Source organism: Leopardus geoffroyi, chromosome B1, assembly GCF_018350155.1.
Source record: "Leopardus geoffroyi isolate Oge1 chromosome B1, O.geoffroyi_Oge1_pat1.0, whole genome shotgun sequence".
NCBI classification, from domain to species: domain Eukaryota; kingdom Metazoa; phylum Chordata; class Mammalia; order Carnivora; family Felidae; genus Leopardus; species Leopardus geoffroyi.
The window spans coordinates 104,954,745-104,975,206 of NC_059327.1; the positions used below are offsets into that span (position 1 = coordinate 104,954,745).

At 35.9% G+C, this 20,462-nt stretch overlaps 1 pseudogene; it reads left to right on the top strand.

The window, feature by feature from the left end:
• The first annotated feature begins 4,312 nt into the window (after positions 1-4,312).
• LOC123583108 lies at positions 4,313-5,095 on the top strand (annotated as a pseudogene).
• Positions 5,096-20,462: the final 15,367 nt, after the last annotated feature.

The window sequence follows — 20,462 nt, forward strand, 5'->3', positions numbered from 1 at the left end:
AGAAAAACCTCCCAGAGCTGAGACACAAATAAGGATTTGATTGGAAGAGAGGCAGGAAGGGCAGAATATGCTTTTTGTACAAAAAAGAGATGAAGGTTAGTGTAGCTGAACTGTAGTAGGTGTGTGCCCATTACTGGAGAATGTAATATGAAGTTAGTGAACCTCAAGCTCATGACCCCTCCCTTCTGGGATCCTTTCCAAGTCTCTGGAAGGAACACCAGCAATGTGTTTACATGTTCATATGCGGCTGTAAAATTTGCCAAGGTAAAATACTTCAACCAAATTCGGTTAAGATGGTTGTCTTTTTCGCTCCAACTTCCCCTGCAAGTAATGGTGGAGGAGCCATGAGCCTTTCTGGAATCCAGCTAAAGGGAAGACGAGGTGGGGATTTGTTGAGCTTGGGTTTCATGAAATATGTTCATGTGCTTCACAACCACATTCATGTGAATTTATTGCCAGCTGCCCAGCATAGGAATGAATAGCTTCCAGGCATAGTCCCACCATGTGCTGTGTCCATTCGCCTGGTGTGACAACATTAAAGGGCAGGGCCAGGGGTCCTATCATAGCATCAGCCCATACTAGGGTGCTGACACTATGTATTTGTGTAGTAGAGGAAAACAGGTTGAAATGTACAGCGCCACAAACTAGTCTGTGGAAGACTCTTCCCATAGCTAAATATAAGAATTGCCAGGGAAGAATTCATTTCTTATTGATGCCTACTCAAATGCAAAGGTGCCCCTTCCAGAAATATGCCAGATAATGCAGCACACACATTATAAATGCACCATACATTCTCCACGGCTATTATAAAAAACAGAATTTATTAGAACTCTTATGTTTATGGGCACAAACTTGTAGCCATATTACAGTGCTTAGTTCTGTATGAGAAGTCCCATGTTGTGTGCAACCCAATTACCAATAATAAAAACTGCTATCAGTTAACTATGCTACATGTTAATAGAAAAAAATGGTATCATGAAATTTTTGTCATACAGAGAGGAGATCAAAGAACATTCAAGGAAGAAAAGTAGGGGAAAAAGAGGTGTGTCATAGTTAATAAAAATATTATTTATGAGAGGGAGAGAGCCAAAGCATAACAGACTCTTAAAAAACTAAGAACAAACTGAGGGCTGATGAGGGGGTGAGAGGGAGGGAGGGTGGGTGATGGGTATTGCGGAGGGCACATTTTGGGATGAGCACTGGTGTTGTATGGAAACCAATTTGACAATAAATTTCATATTAAATATATATATATTATTTATCTGAATTTTGATATGTTTGTGGGAGTTAGCTAATTTGTGTGGGGCTTTTTTAAATAGATAAAAAAAACATTTTTTGATTTTCATAACTTAGTTGTCCCTCTTCTGATCTTTTCATTTTTCATCAATTTTTCCATCTCCTCTTTTACTTCAAAGCTTCACAAAATGAATTAAAATATCTGCTTTTCCCTTAGGCTTCTGGAAATTAATATTATTAAAAATGGATACGCTTACATTTATAATGTCAAAACGCCTAGAAGTTTCAATAGTAGTATTAATAATGCCTAATAAATAAATAATACTAAGGGGGTTCCTAAGTGAAACTTTATATTGAAGACAAATTTTAAATATGGGTCGTAGTTTAAGTTAGGAATCACTTTTAACCTATTAAGCAAAAATAGATTGAAATTGCTGCATTTTCTTGTATCAAAGTAAGGCTTTCCAGACTAAACCATACTCTGCTATCAACCTGTCACAAGCTTGGTATCTACCCTGGTTTCTAAAACCTGCCTTAATTTATTTATTCACATAAAAAATGTTTATTATTTATTTAAGTCACTGTTCTAGGCAGGAGGGACATGGAAATTAACAAGTCAGACAAGGCCCATGCCCTCTAGAAGCTCATATTGCAGTAGGTAGGGCAGACAATAAAGACAACCTATATTCTGTCAGATGGGGACAAGTGCTATGAAGAACAATAAAGTTGTGGGCATGGGGTTGGCTAATTCAGCAGAAAGCTTTTTGTCATGAGGAGGCGATGAAGAGTCAGGGGCTTGATGTGACTTTAAACCCCAGCTTTGCTGCTATTTACTGCCCAGCCTTGGATGCATCATTTTCTCTCCTGAACCTTGGTATTCTCTTTCAAAGTCATTCTAGCAATGAGTGAAATATTTTTAAACATCTATTTTTTAAACAAGTGCCTGGCGTATAGTAACTGCTTCCTAAACCTTTCCTTTAACATCTCCCTTGGCTACCTAAGGTGGATCTTTCTGGATGGGAACACAGATGCCTTAGCTGACAGGTTTTGGAAGGAAATAGCTTTCCATTGCAGGTCAGTGCAATAGGCTTCCCACAAAAGTGAGGAATTTCCTAGAAAATTGATAATTACTTACAAGGCAGCTAGCAATAACTGAGGAAAGAGAAAGTAAAATGGCCACTACTGTGTTTGAGGACCATATGTTCAGTTGACCGGAATTCATGACTTTTCATACCTCTTTGGACTTAGATAGGCCTGGGTTTGTGTCCTGGCTCTGCCCCCACCACACCCCACCCTCACTAGCTGGTTACTGTGGCTCCTCGGCCTCTGTTTCCTCATGTGTAGAAAAAATTACATGCACTGTAAGAAATGATGAGGCAAATTGATGCTTAGCACTGTACTGGAATACAGGAGGCACTCGGTATTTTGGTTGTTATTATAATTAGTAGGATTCATTAATTTTTTGATTAAGGACATTTTCCCAATTCATTATCTTTCAGGTTTCTCAGAAGAACATGAAGTAGTAGAAATATTATTATACTCTTCAGCAGAACTGTGAAATGAGCTCCTGAGAGAGAACCTGGTTTCATCCATGACTGGGATTTCATTTCGGTTCTCCTAATTCTCTAGCATCTCAAATAGTATATATTTGCTGATGGGGCGACTATACTATCTTCCACTGTGCATCACATCCAGATTTAATGAAATTGCTAAACCAGATAGGGACTTGGGGGATTCTTTTTCTGCTCTGCAAGCAAGGGAACCCTGTGGACTTCCAACATGGTCAATGAACCAATTTCTATGGGCCCAAGATTTTGAGTTTTTGGAAAGCAACAGTGGCTCCTCAGTAAATACACATGCAATGAAATTGCATAGAAATACATTGAATGCAATGGAAACACAGTAAATGCAGTCTTAAACTAACATATTAAACCTGGTTTGGACTTTAATTCCAGGTTTCAACTTTCGTAAACCAACACATAGAGTGACAAAGAACAATACTTTTTCCATCATGAAAATATTCTCTTTGAAATCTTGAAGTGGTTACAAACATTAAGCCCCACCAAGTATGTGTCATTTTCTAAACTCTCTGGAGAGAGGGAAAGCTGGCAGTCAGATCAAATAAATTGCCTAAGGTCACACTGAAATCAGTGAGAGAGCAAACCAAACTCCAGAGCCCTCTTCTCACATCAGTGGTACACAGAGAGAAATTATATGGAAGTTACTTAGGCCATTGCCCTGACAACACATTCTGGGTATTTTCCTGAATTTTGTTTTCCAGCGCTTTGCCAGATCTGGCCTTAACTATATCTAAGGATAGCAATTCCTTCCATTTTCCTTCTTTTCAATCTGTGTAATTATGCCAGCATCTAAGAGCTCTGACTTCCAGGAGCAGTTTGTCATTTGAAATAAAAATTCCAGGTCTCTTATCATATCTCTAGTTCTACTCTTCCTATCTTTTTCTTCCCTTTTAGTGCTGATACTAGTAATGGTTAGGATTACTGGGAATAGGACCATCATATATGAAAAATTCCTTCTCTGCAACAATTTTAAATGCCTTTGAAAAGTCTTTCTTTCCATTTTTAATTAAAAAGTAGTTTTTAAAATAACTTTTTGGGGAACCTGGGTGCCTCAGTAGAGCATCCAACTCTTGATCTCACGGTCGTGAGTTTAAGCCCCAAGTTAGGTGTGAAGCCTACTTTAAAAAAAGAAAAGAAAAAAAGAAAAGAAAATCTTAAAAATGTTTAAATGCTTATTTATTCTTTAGAGAGAGAGACAGAGAGACAGAGTGTGAGCAGGAGAGGGCAGAGAGATGGAAACCCAGAATCTGAAGCAGGCTCCACGTTCTGAGCTGTCATCACAGAGCCCGATGCCAGGTTTGAACTCATGAGCTGTGAGATCATGACCTGAACAGAAGTGTAACAGACTGAGCCACCCAGGCACCCCAAAAATAAAAACTTTAAAGTCATGTTTGAGAAAGTCACCTGTCAAGCATTTATAGAATTTCAAAAAAATGTAAGGAAAGTTTTTTTGAGCTCTTTTTCATGGCACCTCAGAGGCAGTAGGCTGCTTCAGGATGAAGCAGAATATCTCTTTCCCAGCTACTGGCTGCCCAAAACTCATTGAAGTGGACAAGGAACACAAACTTCATATCTTTCATGAGAAGTGAACGGCCATGGCTGCTGATGCTCTAGGTGAAGACTGGAAGGGTTTTGTGGGCTGAATCTGTGGTGGCAATGATAAACAAGGCTTCCCCATGAAGCAGGGAGTTGTGACCCATGGCCCTGTCTGACTACTGCTGAGTAAGAGGCATTCCTGCTACAGACCAAGGAGGACTGGGCGGGGATGGGGGGCATTTGGGAAAGAAAGCATGAATCTCTTTGGGGTTGCATTGTGGATGCCAATCTCACTGTGCTCAACTTGGTCGTTGTAAAAAGAAAAAAAAGGGGGAGAAGGATATTTCTGGGTTTACTGATACTACTATGCCTTGTCTCATGGGGCCCAAAAGAGCTAGCAGAATCCACAACCTTTTCAGTCTTTCTAAAGATGATATTCACCAGTATGTTGTGAAAAGTCCCTAAACAAAGAAGGCAGGAAACCTAGAACCAAAGCACCCAAGATTCAACATCTTGTTACTCCACGTGTCCTCCAGCATAAATGTTGGTGTATTCCTCTAAAGAAACAGCGTACTAAGAAAAATAAGGACGAGGTTGCAGAATATGCCAAACTTTTGGCCAGGAGAATGAAGGAGGCCGAAGAAAAATGCCAGGAACAGATTGCCAAGAGACAGAGGCTGTCTTCTCTGAGAGCTTCCACCTCTAAGTCTGAGTCCAATAAAAAAAAATGAGATTTTTTTTAAAGAGTAACAAATAAATAAGATCAGACATCAAAAATAAAATTAAGAAAGGAAAAAATTTTTGAAAGGCATGCATAAACATGCATGAACATTTGCATAGATTGATGGTTTAAAAATGTTATGTTATCATTACAGGAAAATTTAATGCACACATGAGATACCTCAAACACATTCTTTCTGAGGTATCTCATTTATTAATGCTTTTTAAAAATCCAAGAATTACCCAAATTTAGATAATCAATTTAAAAAGCTATAAAATCTAGAGCAAGTGTACTGTACTTTTGGAGGAATAAAGTATTTTTAGCAAGTACAGGCAATGAAAAATATAAATGTGAAATCCAACAGAGCCATTGCACAGAAATTTCAAGTAAGATTATGTCTCTTACTCCAAAATGTTTCATTAAGTAGTTTTTTAAAGTCAGAGGGAGCATTGGAGTGGATTAGGTCACTGCAACTTTTATTCCTATGAAGTGCACATTCAAAGTTAAACATGACAGAGCCTGACTTGCAGGGAAATTTTCAGTCCAAAATTAAGATAATGATCATTAGAACTGATTTCACTTCATTCTTTCCAAATCCATCTTATACTGCTTTAACAAGAAATGAAATCCAGATGTTGGAATGATGCAAGACACTTTGTTTTAAGCCCTGTAAAGCAGAGGCATGCTTTCTAGTTAGTATAACCATCGATTTCAAAAACAAACTCTTTAGTTTCTTTATAAAATTGCTTTAGCTAAGGAAACTCTGGGATGTAAATCATTAAGGGTTACCAATAGCACTCAGGAGATGAGTAAATAAATAATAGATACTACCCAGGTACAACCCAAAATCATAAATAACACTGTCTCAGAGTTTTAAGTAACTTTTGCTCAAAGACTGATAAGATTTATAGTATGGCAAATGTGCTTTTTTCTCACAGAATTAATGGAATGACAAATGCACAAATGTTAATATTCAAGATGCAAAATGAATTTAGGATAACATCCAACTAATAATATTCATCACTAAAAATTAGTAGAAGAAATCATTAATAAGAATTATAAGATTTTTAAGTGGAACCATACAGGTAACAAATGTATATACAACAACACTAATATTTTGGTCCAAGGGCAACTAATCTCAGCAACCTTGTAAATCTTAGTAAATAATTTCCTTTCTTTGGTTCGTGAGTCCATTTGTGAGCTACTATTATACTAATTACCTTTATTTCATTTTTCTGTGAAAGAAGGAAAGAAAAAGGTAGCTGTTTCAAAGGCTATCTACTCTTGAAGGAAACTACATAGAAGACATTCTTATTAAGTAATACATTATCAAATATATCAAATATAAATTATTATATTGTTCAGAAGAATTTCAGAGAAAACGTGTGATAAGTGCATGCATCATATAAAAGATGCATGTGGAACTGTTCTGTTAATTGAAGAAGGAAGTAAATGACCACCTTTGATAAATACAGTTTTTAAAAATTCTGTAGAAATGATTGATTCATACTGAAGAATTTATTCACTTTGTCCTATTCTCCTTGTAACAAATAATATATTTATTTTTGATGAAACTGTTTTCCTTTGTTTGTAATGTTTATTTATTTATTTTGAGAGAGAGTGAAAGCACAAGTGGGGGAGGGGCAGAGAGAGAGGGAGAGAGAGAATCGTGAGCAGGTCCTGCATTATCAGCAAGGGCTTGAATTCACACACCATGAGATCATGACCTCAGGGGAAATTGAGTTGAATGCTTAACCGACTGAGCCACCCAGGCACTCCACAAATAATATATATATTTTTTGTAACATAGATAGTGAAAAGGGTGGTCTATGACTGAAAACAAAAAAATAAAACAATGGGCACATCCAGGAATTGGGTCTCTACTCTTAAAATAAAACTTTGGCATTATTCTTTAACCAATCATGTCATTTGATTTCAACACATAATAATGTAGACAAATATGGTGACATCTTTCATTGCCTTTAGACATTTAGAAGAAAATTATTGAGTTCATGTATATTTTTGGATAAATTTAAGAAAATTCAAAACTGCAGTCATTTGGCTACAATATATTAGACACTAGAGACACAAGCTCTTGGTTCTTACCTTCAAGGTATTCAAGCAAGCATTGGCAAACTGTGAAGTGAGGGCCTTAGCTCTCTGTGGTGACTACTCTGCAGTCTTAGTACAAAAGCAGCCACAGATAATCTGTAAGTGATAGTGTGCCTGTGTTGTAATAAAACTTTATTTCCAAAACAGGCAAGAGCTGTATTTGGCCTATGAGCTGAAGCTTGATGATCAGTAGTTAGAATAAAGGAAAAATAATATAACTAACTAGCAAAATAATAATATTAAAAGATATTTCCTTGGAATTGTGTTTCTAAATATTAGCAGAATATCTTTCTTTCAGCAGAACAAAATGGTCACAGAGCCTACCAGACAAGCCAAATTTTTTAAACATCCATTTAAAGACATCAGAAGTGCTGAACCAATCAGGATAAGGAGGTTCCAGAGAAGATGAGAAGCTGAGAATATGGACTTGCCAAGGGGGCACTACAGCTGGGAACCAGCAAATCAGCAGAACCTTTGTTGACCTCCTGGAGCTACCTCGGTGATCCTCAGCCAGGGGTAATTTTGCCTCCAGGGGACATCTGACAATGTCTGGGGACATTTTTGATTATCATGGTGTGGGGGAGGGGATGGTTTGCTTTGGGCATCTAGTGAGTAACAGCCAGGGATGCAGCTAAATACCCTAAAAAGCACAGAACCCCCATTCCCAATAAAAATTACGTGGCCCCAAATGCCAACAATACCTAATTTGAAAAACCTGGGCTATGGGAACAAATTAGAGGCTTAGAATCTTACACACACATACCCCCCAAGTATATACAATTCTTAATCCTGAATTGGGTTAGACATTTTCTAGAAATCACTGTGTTATATTCTTACAGTCTCAGGTCTGGAATATTCCTGCCCTTATTAAATTCCACATCTTCATTCCTCTAGGTCCCAATCCCATTACAGATACATTCGTTCTCAGCAAAACACCTTATCACTTACCTTAATGATGAGGTTAAAATCATCGTACAAATGGCTCTACTTCTTTCCTTTCCACATAGTTTTTTTCTATAACTTCACTCATTTTTTTCCATCTTTAATAGTCTTTCTTCTTTTTAGATTATTCTCCTATCTCCTTCCTTTTGCAGTTATTGAAAAAAGAGTCAACATGTACTTTGTCCACTTTATTATAATCTAATGTCAGTTTCAGTGACTCTACAAGTGCCTTCTTAGCCAAATCTCAATTGTGAAACCAATGGTCTCCCTTTAGCCACAGTACTTAGTGCTGCTAAAAGCCTCCTATGTCCTTCTCTACATTTACTAAGCTGATTCTCCTTCCATAATCTTTTTTCCCCCTTCACCACCCCACCCACTAAATACACCCCTCAAGTTTCTATGTTCAGTATACCAATTATCATACTGTGCTTCTTGGCTTCAAATCCACCCATTCTTGGGTAGGATCTTGAGCTTGGGTTAGGACTCTCAAACTGCATTTTGGCTTTGCCTGCAGCTCCTTATTAAGTCTGCCAATAGGGGGCGCTAGAGGGAGAGTGCAAAGCCAGATAAGAGAGAAGCAGCTTGCTCCTATCAGATTGTTTCCTGTTCCTACAGCAGTAAGTTCCAGTAGCAGCCATTAATTCCAGTTTGTACCTATTCAAACACTTGCAGAAACAGTCTTATGACTCCCTTCAGAAACACCAGCACCAGGCAAACGGCAACCCCCCCTCAGAGGTCTGGGCCAGCCCCACTTAGTCCCACTTTCAAACTTCCATGTTTTAGTAATTCCACCTTCTTCCCTTTGTTCCCCTAGACCTATCTGGTGGACAGGGACAGAGTTGCCTTCTTGCACTTGCTAACTCCATAATGCCCAGGTGTTCTTACTTGTCTTTTCAGTTACTTAGTAGATCCAGTAAATACAGAGAATTGGCATTATTATAGCCATGATCGTCTTGTTTATTCAACCGGAGAGTGATGTAACTGCATTTATCTTGAAACATTTTGAATGTATTTTTCCCCTAACTGACATGAGGGATATATAAAATTTTGATGTTCATTGAAATTGATATTAATCATGGGAAAAGGTTTGGCCTCTTGAGGCTTAACTCACAGCCAAGTTCACCCTTTCATAGAGCCTCCAGATAAGACCTCCATTACTTGTTATTGGATGAGGGTGGTTATAGTGTAGGCAGCGTGTGGACCTAAAACTGGAAGTTTGAAAGGTTGAATGACGGAGGGTGGTTTTTTGTTTTTTGTTTTTTGGTTTTTGGTTTTTTTTGGTGACTATAAACCTTGATAGAACAAGCACCTTTGGGCTAAATTATGGACATCTGAAACACATGCCTCACTCGGGCTTATTTATTGTATAATTTCAAGACTGCAGGAATCATGACTATTCAAAGAAAGGTTGTAGATGTGGTAACATCACAAGGGGTACATGCTCTATGTTGACTTGCGAAGCCACTGAGAAGGGAGTCAATACTGGAAGGCCCTGAACCAGGTATCCTAAAACTGATTTGGACATATACCTTCTGTTTTTGCATCTAAAAGCCTATGTAACTGGGAAAGCAAGCCTTTATAGAGAAAGAAATCTTTGGGTCTAGGAAGAAATGCAAATCACAATATACAATAGGATATGTGCGACAGTAGAGGTTTGCTATGTTATGGTATCTCAGAAGAGAATAAAAAAATTTGCTGGTGATGAAAGGAGTGGTTATGGGACACTGCCAAAAGAAAATCTGATATTTGAGCTGGGCTTTTGTAGACAGAAAGAGATGGGAAAGGAAGGGGGGAGAAAGAGAGAGTAGAAGGGAGGTAAAAGGTAAGGAGGTAGGCAAGGGGGAAAGCAGAAAGCAAGAGAAGGAAAGAGAGAGGAAGAATGAAGGATACTGCAGGCAGAGAGATCTTAACAAGAACACGGGGACACAAGTAGGCATGAACATTTAAGGACTAACTGACAGGTGCAGCTAGAGAATAAAAGCTGGACAGTGAGGGGTGTCCCAAGTGCTAGAGGCTAGTTGGAAGAGTTGACTGGGATAAGATTAAAGTGCCCCCTCGATTTTAGACTTTATCTTAAAGCAATGAAGAGCTAACAAATTTTTTTTAAACAAATAAATAATACATTGAGGGATTTTTTAATGTTTTTTATGTGTTTAATGTTTTTATATGTTTTGTTTTGTTATGTTTTGGAAGCTGCTGTTTAATTTTTTTTTAATGTTTATTCATTTTTTGAGAGACAGAGCACGAGCAGGGATTGGGGCAGAGAGAGAGGGAGACACAGAATCCTAAGCAGGCTTCAGGCTCACAAACCGTGAGATCATGACCTGAGCCAAAGTCAGCTGCTTAACTGACTGAGCCACCCCGGTGTCCCAGATGCTGCTGTTTAGATGCATGTTTTAGAAAGTTACTCTGGGAATAGTATGGGAGGGAGAGTATGTTCTATACTGCTTCTGCTACTAATAGCAATGAATTGGATATTGAAAAGTAGCTACTGACAGAGGAGAGGATTTAAACTGTATCAGTGAGGGGTGCCTGGGTGGCTCAATTGGTTGAGCTTCCAACTCTTGATTTTGGCTCAGGGAATGATCCCAGAGGTGTGGGATCCATGCTAAGCATGGAGACTACTTAGGATCCTCTCTCTCTCTCTCTCTCTCTCTCTCCCTTAGCCCCCTCCGCCCCCCAAATTAAATGTCTAAGAATTGCCGAGCTTGAGCACACTGTCTCTCTAAAATTAAACAAACAAACAAACAAACTACATCAATGACAACAGAAATGGAAAATACTTACCAGCTATTGCTTTGAGGGGTGATGTAGTGTGATGGCAGGCTCTGGGACAAGCAGCTTAGGTTGGATTCTTTGATTTCCAGTTGTTAATGGCATAAAGTTTTGCCAGTTATTTAACTTCTCTATAACTCAGTTTCTGTAAAAGAGTAATAAAAATAATATCTACCCATAAGGTTGTTAAGGGGATTAAACAAATTAACATATTTATTTTTTATTTTTTTAAATGTTTACTTTGAGAAAGCAGGGGGAGGGGCAGAGAGAGAGAGGAGAGAGAGAATCCCAAGCAGGCTCCGTGCTGTCAGCACAGATCCCAATGTGGGGCTTGATCTCACAAATGCTGAGATCATGACCTGAACTGAAATCAACAGGTGGAAGCTCAACCAAGTGAGCCACCCAGGTGCCCCAATGAGTTAATATATTTAAAGCACTTAGAATATACAGTACATGACACATAGTGATTGTCATGTAAACATTCAATTATTAATATTGTCTATTCAGAGGAGAAGTAAATCTCATACTTTTGGAATGGAGGAAAAAGAGAGCATTTAATTTGAAATGTAAAGTGTAGGAAAAATGCCAAAATGCAAAGACTGTAAGAGTTCAGAGGGTACTCCCAGTGGAGGAAATAGCAAGAGCAAAGACTCAGAAAGGATATATGTTCAGGTTCCAGCAAAACGTTCAGAGGGTCATGCTTCAACAGAAAAAAGTTATTTTTAGGCTCTTCAAAGAGCCTAAAAGCAAGGAAGAACCAGCTTTGCCCCTTACTCAACAGTTTCTCTATGTATTAGTAAAGGACCATAAAAATTTATCATTCATCCGTGACACCTATGAGAACTAAAAGAAAAGTAAAACTGATGAAAATAAAATACATTAATATTTATTTTAATATTTTTAATACTTTAAATATTTATGTATTCACCAAAAAGTGCTTTATTCAAAAATTGTTTTCAAATATAAGTCTTTCCAGGAAAAAACGAATATGTATCTATACATTAAAGGAAATTCAAAACTTTTTATATTGATTATCTGAACATTTAAAAATGACTTAAGTGCGATTATAAGAAAATAAAATTATAGATTAATATCCCCATGAGCATAGATGCAAAAGTCCTCTATAAGATATGAGCAAATCTAATACAGGACATATAAAAAGGATAATACATCAAGACCAAGTGGGGTTTATTTCAGAAATGCAAGACTGGTTGAACATTTAAAATTTAATCATTGTAACTCATTTCATTAATGGAATAAAGGAAAAGAATATACCATTATATCAATAGATGCAGAGAAAGTATGATCAAGAAAAAAATATATCAACTAACTACAGTTGACCTCTGTACAATGTAGCAGTTAGTGGAACTAACTTCTTGTGCGTTCAAAATTCTTCATATAACTTTTGGCTCCCCATTAACTTAACTACTAATAGCCTACTATTGACCAGAAGCCTTCCCAATAACGTATAGTTGATTAACACATATTTTGTATATTATATGCATTATATACTGTATTCTTTCAATAAAGTAATTTAGAGCAAAGAATTTTTTTTACCCTTGTTTTTAAGTACATTTGTTTATTTTGAGAGAGAAAGGGAGCATGCACTTAAGCAGGGAAGGGACAGAGAGAGAGGGAGAGAGAGAGAATCCCAAATTCACAGTACCTAGCCAGATTGAGGGGTTATTTGAACTCACCAACTGTGAGATCGTGATGTGAGCCTAAGTCAGACACTCAACTGACTGAGACACCCAGATGCCCTGAAAAGAAAACGTTATTAAGAAAATAATAAGGAAGCAGGGTGCCCGGGTGGCTTAGTTGGTTGAACTCACAGTAATGAGTTGGAGCCCCACATCAGGCTCTGTGCTGACAGCTTGGAGCCTGGAGCCTGCTTCAGATTCTGTACCTCCCCTCTCTCTGCCCTTCCCTTGCTCACGCTCTGTCTCTCTCTCTCAAAAATAAATAATAAAACATTAAAAATTAAAAAAAAAAAGAAAGTAACAAGGAATAGAAAATACACTTATAGTACTGCACTTCATTTATAAAAGAAAAAAAAATCTGTGTGTAAGTGGACCCATGCAGTTCATACCCATGTAAGTAAAAGGTCATCTGTAAGAAAGGAACTACCTTAATTTCATCAAGAGTATCTTTTCTAAAAATCAGCAACTACATTTTACTTAGTAGTGAATTTTGAATATTTGCCTCTTGAGTTGGAATTAAAACAGGAGTGATCACTATTTACCATTTCCGTTCTACATTGTACTAGAGGAATTAGTGAATCAGTGCTATAAGGCAAGAAAAATAAAGGAAACAAAAGGTGGAAGAAAAAACAAAAATACTTCTTTTAGAAAAGAAAAAGTAAAGTTGTCATTATTTTCAGATAACATGATTATGTATGTAAAAAACCCAAATGAATGTATGAACTAATTGTTAGGATTAATAAGCACAGTTACTGGAAACAACCTCAATATCTTTTGCCTTCATTCAGAGTATATTTGCTTCAATAAATGTTTTCCCAAACAAAATTCATCAAATTATCTCTCTCTGTGATTCCTTTGAATGTTTTGCCAAATTTAAATTCTTTCAAATTTCACTCTATTTTGGCAGAGAGAATTACTTTCTCCAAATAAAAGTAAGAGCATAATCAAAAGACATTCAAGACAGCCCAAAGATCTATTATCTAATTTGAAAATCAAATCTTTTGCACCATTTGAGCTTTTATTTAATATGTTTAATTCTTCTTTTGTTTTAGTAAAAATAAATTGCAAAGTCATCTACAGGCAAGTACAGTTGACCATTGAACAATGTAGGGTTAAAGTGTCCCAACACCCCTGCACAGTAAAAAATCTGTATCTTTTGACTTCCTGCAAAATTAACTCCTAATATCCTACTGTTGACCAGAATCCTTAGTGATAACATAAATAGTTGATTAACACATACTTTGTATGCTGTATTAGACACTTTACTTTTACAATAAAGTAAGCTAGAGAAAGGAAAATGTTATTAAGAAAATCATGAGGAAGAGAAAATACATTTAACAGTGCTGAACTGATTTATTGAAAAACACCTGCATATAAGTGGACCTATGCAGTTTAAACCCAATTTTTCAAGTATCAACTGTGTTGATTTTAGGAACTGCTGCTTGCTAACCATTTCAAAAGTTGAACTTCTGGGGATTTGATGTATTGAGTACTTTATTTTCACATTTCCAAGTAATTTTAAACACTTACAAGTGAGTTCAATATTATTGTACTACACTTATACTGATTTACAAAGAACGTCTTTAAAGGTTCAAACATTTCTAAACTTTGATTAATAATGAGTAGCAAAGAGAAAAAGCACCTACTTCTACACTGAATCTGAATTATTTTTTATTTCAACATCAAGCTTGTAAAAAATATACATTGAGGCATTTGGGTGGCTGAGTTGGTTAAACGTCTGACTTCAGCTTCAGGTCATGATCTCACAATTTGTTAGTTTGAGCCCCACCTTGGACTCTGTGCTGACAGCACAGAGCCCAACTGGGATCCTCTGCCTCCCTCTCTCTCTGCCCCTCCCCCACTTATTCTTTTTCTCTCTCTCTCAAATAAAATAACATATATGTGTTATTATATATATATAATATATAAACATATGTTATTTTATTTATGTGTGTGTGTGTGTGTAAAGTTCAGTTACTCTAAATGCACGTATGTACAAAATATTTATGAAATTCGATAACTATAGCTTCTATTTCAGTTATTAGATTATCATAGCCTTTTTAAGATGCATTTATGAATTTTGTAGGTACCACAACCAATACAAAATCACTTTTATTCAATGTATATTTCTTAATTTAGTGGAACATTATTTTTACCATGTTTTTACAAGGTTCTCCATCACAATTTAAATTCATTTTATTAATATATAAAACAAATAATTTTATCTCAAGGTTGAACTTTTAAATTAAATTTATAATGGCTTTAACAATATTGTCAGATGTTTTGTCTTAACAAAATGAACTTTAAATTGTTTTACTTTTATTCCATGATTTGTATGGGCGGGGGGGAACTGAACCATTTTAAACTGGTTGGTGTCCTATTTGTAACACCTGATGTGTTGTTATAAGACTTGCATCATTTAATTATCCATGAAGTTATTCTGTTAAAGGAACCAATAAAGTAATAGCTACAAATAGTAATACAAAATACAATAGTAATACAAAAAAAAGTATGGTCATAAGAAAATTTGGAATCTAAAATTAAATCATTTGATCCAAATGAAAAGTCATGCTTCACAGAGTGACACTGTAAATACACCTTCTGCAACTGCACATTAAATCATGAGCTACACTCATAATCATCTTAAAATAATATTAAGTTTTGAAGTGGATTCTTTCAGTTTTCAGGTGGTCAGTCATTAGGGCCCTCTAGTTGGATAGGGAGTTTTAACACTTGCAAAAGCTTTCTTGAGAAACAGAAAGTTAGTACTTAGTTTATCATTAAATAGTCTTGGCTTTTAACTCATTACTGCCCATAGAGTTTATTGCAATTTTTTTAAAAAAAGTACTGATAACAAAATAAACAGAATTTTGAAGATTTATACCATAGGATACTGAGAAAACGGCAGGAACAAGAGCATTCAATCATTTCAGTATTTTTACATTATGGTAACCAGCTTCTATTTCCTGCAGGTATTTCATGGACACCTACTCTATAATTATCCACATTTCCTTAAGATCCTTCTGATTAGCAGCCTGGAAGTTTGTTACAGCTTGAAACCTGTAGCATGGGTCATGGCATAACTGGCTAGAACACCAAATAGACTGTAGGGGCAACTGTGCTGAATGCTTCTTCCTCCACCCCCAAGACTAGAAGGATTTAACTGTTCCTAGCCACTTGAGTTCAAGTGCAAGCACGTATCATTTTATCGTGAAGACTCTGCACACTATCCTGAACAGCAATTGTTATTTTGCATTTTAAAACGTTCTGAAATAGAAAGATAAGTTATCTCTGGTTGTTTTTGTATGTGCTAAGGTGAGAATTCTTGTTCCTGCATACTAGTCTCACACTTCTAGATGAAACTATTGTAGAAATTGCAAGTACAAAATAAAGGCCCATCAAATTGATCCTCACTTATTTTAATATAATACTGAATACTACTTGCCTAAATCAGGAAAAAATAATTTAAACTGGATGGTACATTGAGGAATAGGCATAAATGGGGATTGCCTCAGGTAAACTGGGACATATGGAAACCATACAGCAGTCTAAATTCATGGCGGAAATAAATTTAATTCAAATTCCCAGGTTTTTGTTCAGGACCTACTAATCCCAATGACCTTTGCTACAAGCTGAAAAGAAAGACAATTAGGAATTAAGCTAGTTCCTTCCTCTTACCTCTAGAAAGGAAATATATTCAAGTGTTCACATTCAGAGTAGAATGGCATGACATTTTCTGGAAAATTAAGGAAGTGAGCCTCCTACATTGAAGAAAGTAACTGATGGTATTTGTTTTCAATGATAAAACTTGAGCTTTCAAGTAAAAATGGGAATTTGGAAAAGTTATATTCACTACTGTGAGTTTGACAGTTTCCCGATATTTAAAGGTTTTTCTGATGAGACTGATGTAATAGTAACAAATGTGATCATAAAATATGTCAATACTCCAAAGACTTGCATAACTCAGTGAATCATTGTTTTCTAAATGACAAATTTGTAAGTAATGTTACAAAATCATGCATGGCCATTCAAATCGCAAGACAGACCAACGGATTTTAATATAACAATTTGAATATTTTATTGATATAGTTTCCCATTACACATTATGACTAAACTTTAATACACAGCACCTTGCTAAGTTTTGATTTAGTATCCAAAAAAAAAAAAAAAATAAAGAATATTCAGTGTTTTCTGAAAAGACTGTTACAACATAGCTTTCTTTTTCCAACGACATTTCTGTGTAAGGCTGAATTTTCTTCCTGTGCTTTAACCAAAATAGCTAATCATGACAGACTGAACACAGAAAAGTTTACAATAATCCAGCTATCTTCTCTTAAACCAGCCATTAAAGAGATTTGCAAAAATGTAAGACAATGCCATTTTTCTCACAAATTGTTCTATTTTATATTTTTTTTCATTAAAATTTTATTTATATTGACAGGTAATGGCTTTATTATTGCTGTTTTTAAGTGAATTAATAAATAAAGTTTGCCTTAAATAATACAACTGAATCCAATTTCATAACACTGGGGCTTTTGAGAAAACAGGTGAAAGATTATAGCAGTAATGATCAGGAAAGTTTTTCACAAAAGACCTAGTCTGCCAATTAGACTCTGAGAAGTGCTAGGATCTTAATAGGAACTATTTTTAAAAGAATGAGAGGTCACAAGTAAAGGCATAGAAACAGAAAAGCACATGATATTCTCAGGTAATAATGAGTGATGAGCTCCATTTGCTAAAATATAAGGAAGACACCATTCTTTCCTGCTTCTTTTCTTACCTTCCAACCATTCTTTTTGTCTCTTTTTTGGCTTTTCTCCCTTCTCACTCCATAAATATTGATGCTTCCAATGGCTTTGTCCTTGGATCTCTCTTCTCACTCTAACAGTGTCCCTCACCAATCACATCCATCTTCAAAACTGGAACTTCACTCCTTGGCTTCAAATCCTAGATACTCATTTTACCTTCCCTCCTGAGCTCCAGAACTATATGTTCTGAACCTCTTAAACACAACAAAACTCATGTGGAATAAAGGTCTTCCTGGAAAACACTGTCTCTCCTACATCCCTTTTCTTGGCATGTTCCATTCAGGAGTCACTCAGGTCAAAACAGCAGAATCCCCCTAGTCTCCACTCTCACCTTCCTCCGCCATATTCATTCAATTCCATCCCACTGTTGTGCCGTTATTCTCATATATATATGTATAATATATATATATAATTATTATTATTATTATAATACTATTATTAGTATTATAATACTATAATACTATTGGACTATTGTATAAACAATATACTATTGTTTATAGTAAGATATAATTGACATAGTATTATATTAATTCAGGTGATCATAGTGATTTGATATTTGTATATATTATGAAATAACCACCTCAATAAATCTACTTAACATTCAATACCACACATAATTACAGATATTTTTTAGTGATAAGAACTTTTAAGATCTACTCTCTTAGCAACTTTCAAATATACAATACAGTATTGTTAACTACAGTCACCATGCTGTACATTACACTCCTGTGACTTATCTATTTTATAACTAGAAGTTTGTACTTTTTGGGGTGCCTGGGTTGCTCAGTTGTTTGAGTGTCCAGCTCTTGGTTTCAGCTCCGATCATGATCTTATGGTTCCTGAGTTTGAGAGCTGCGTCAGGCTCTGCCCTGACAGCGTAGAGCCTGTTTGGGATTCTCTCTTTCCTTCTCTGTCTGCCCTTCTTCCTGTTCGTGCTCTCTGTCTGTCTGTCTCTCTCTCTCAAAAGAAATAAATATTTAAAAAAAGAAGTTTGTAACTTTTGACTATTTTCTTAGTTCTTTCTGCCACTAGTCTTACAATCTTTAATTCCATCCTCCATATTGCTGGCAAAGCCAATAGTATGAGAGCAACACATAAAATATAATATTGTTGTTTCCCTAATTTGAAACCCTTTTGTGGCCCCCTCCAGGAATTCTTAGCATCTTAGTGGAACATAAAATGCCAACCCTTATCTGGCATTGATTACTTTTCCATTCTTTATGCTTGGCCAGGACCCTCCTCAACCCATAACATATCCCTTGCTTCTGCCATATCAAAGAGCTTGAGGCCGTCCTCCAAATGTCTCCAGGTTGTTTTACTTTGCCATGTACTCGTTCCTGTACTTTCTCTTCCAGGAATGCCCTTCCCTGCTCCATTAACAAAGACTACCAATTTATGATCATTCTCATGATTTCCTTTAAGAATCATTTTCTTTACACTGAGCAAAAGAATATATTTAATCCTCTTTTAATTATAACATTTTTAAAGTGATTATGAAAATTTAAAATCTGTTTCTGAAAGGATTCTTATTGATTTCCCCCTCTCCACAGCACAAAATTCTACCATATGAAGCACTTTACATAACCTCATGTCATTTTAAATAAGAAGCAAAGAAAATTTCATTATCTAGGGGAAAGAAGCCAAATAGGCTTTTTATTCTAACATTCCAACATATAAACTGGTAAACAAAGAGCTAAGATTTATAGACTACATGTGCAATATCTAAATATGTATCGTGTCCCTTGAAAACGTATTTCACAAATGATTTTGTATTGCTGGAGTTCCTTAAATATGCAAATTTAATTTTTAATAGATTTGACAGAAGATCTTCTTTTATATCACAGAAGATATTTTGTTTTGAGAGATTTTTATTCTCAAGCGGAGCTAAATTTCTAGTCTTTCATATTAACATAGCTATTCATTCACAGCTCACTTTAAAAAGGATTAAAATTCTTAAGCAGCAACATCATAGCTGTATTTGCCCATCGCCTGAATTCAAGTGATATCAGAGGTACAGATAAGCCTGCCAGAGACTCACTTCATCATTGGGCTCCAGTCCCCAAAAGCAGTGAGCCCTTGTAGCTTTCTGTGAAAAATATAAAAACTTGAAACTGTGTTTTATGAAGTCAATTTGAAAAAAATGAAACATGCTTAGTTTCATACAGTATCTTCAGTTAAATGGTTCACTTATATCTAACATTGAATATGAACTCCTAATAATTTGAACTTCCTGAAGGCATTTCTAGTTCTACCACACACACACACACGCACACACACACAACTAATAGGAATTCTGTTTTAAAAAAGATTGCTAATAGTGATACCAGCAAGGATGTTAGTCTCATATCCTTGTTGTCTTTTGTTTTCTTGGTCTTAAAGGCAGAATGCTGGCACAATGTTCTTAATAAGATGCCTGGAGACTCTATCAATTTAAAAATTGCCTAAACAGAGAGCTAGAAATGACTTGTTGAAGACTTAGAAAAACAAAATTCAACTGAATAAATGTTAAAGATCTTCCTGGCTTTATTCAGTGATTTGTGAGTCAGGCAGAATCCAATCTAGCAGATACAAACAGCTCCAAAGAGCTGAACATAATGAAAGACTTTTATAGGCAAAAAAAAAAAAAAAAAAAAAAAAAAAAGAAAGAAAGAAAGAAAGAAAGAAAGAAGGAAGGAAGGAAGTTATAGTAGGGCAAAAGTGGATTGGCTTATTGCAAGGTTCCTTTCCTTTAGGAGATGGTGGGGGTCCATCAGGCAGACTACCTAACTAATGATGATCAGGCAACTTCTGATTGACTGGTTTAAGATTCCATTTTAGGGAAACCTAAAACTAAATTACATCTGTTTGGTGTCATGGAGCTTAGCATGAGCAACTCCATTTTGAGCCTATTGTCTTGCCTTTAGTAAAACAAATTTGAATGGAAATATATAAATATATATAAATTACTGAGGAGATGCTGAATGTTCACAGCTCTTATACTCAATTATGTCAAGAAGACGTTATCCCAGTTATAGAAATGACAGGTCACACATTTATTCACTGATACAGACTT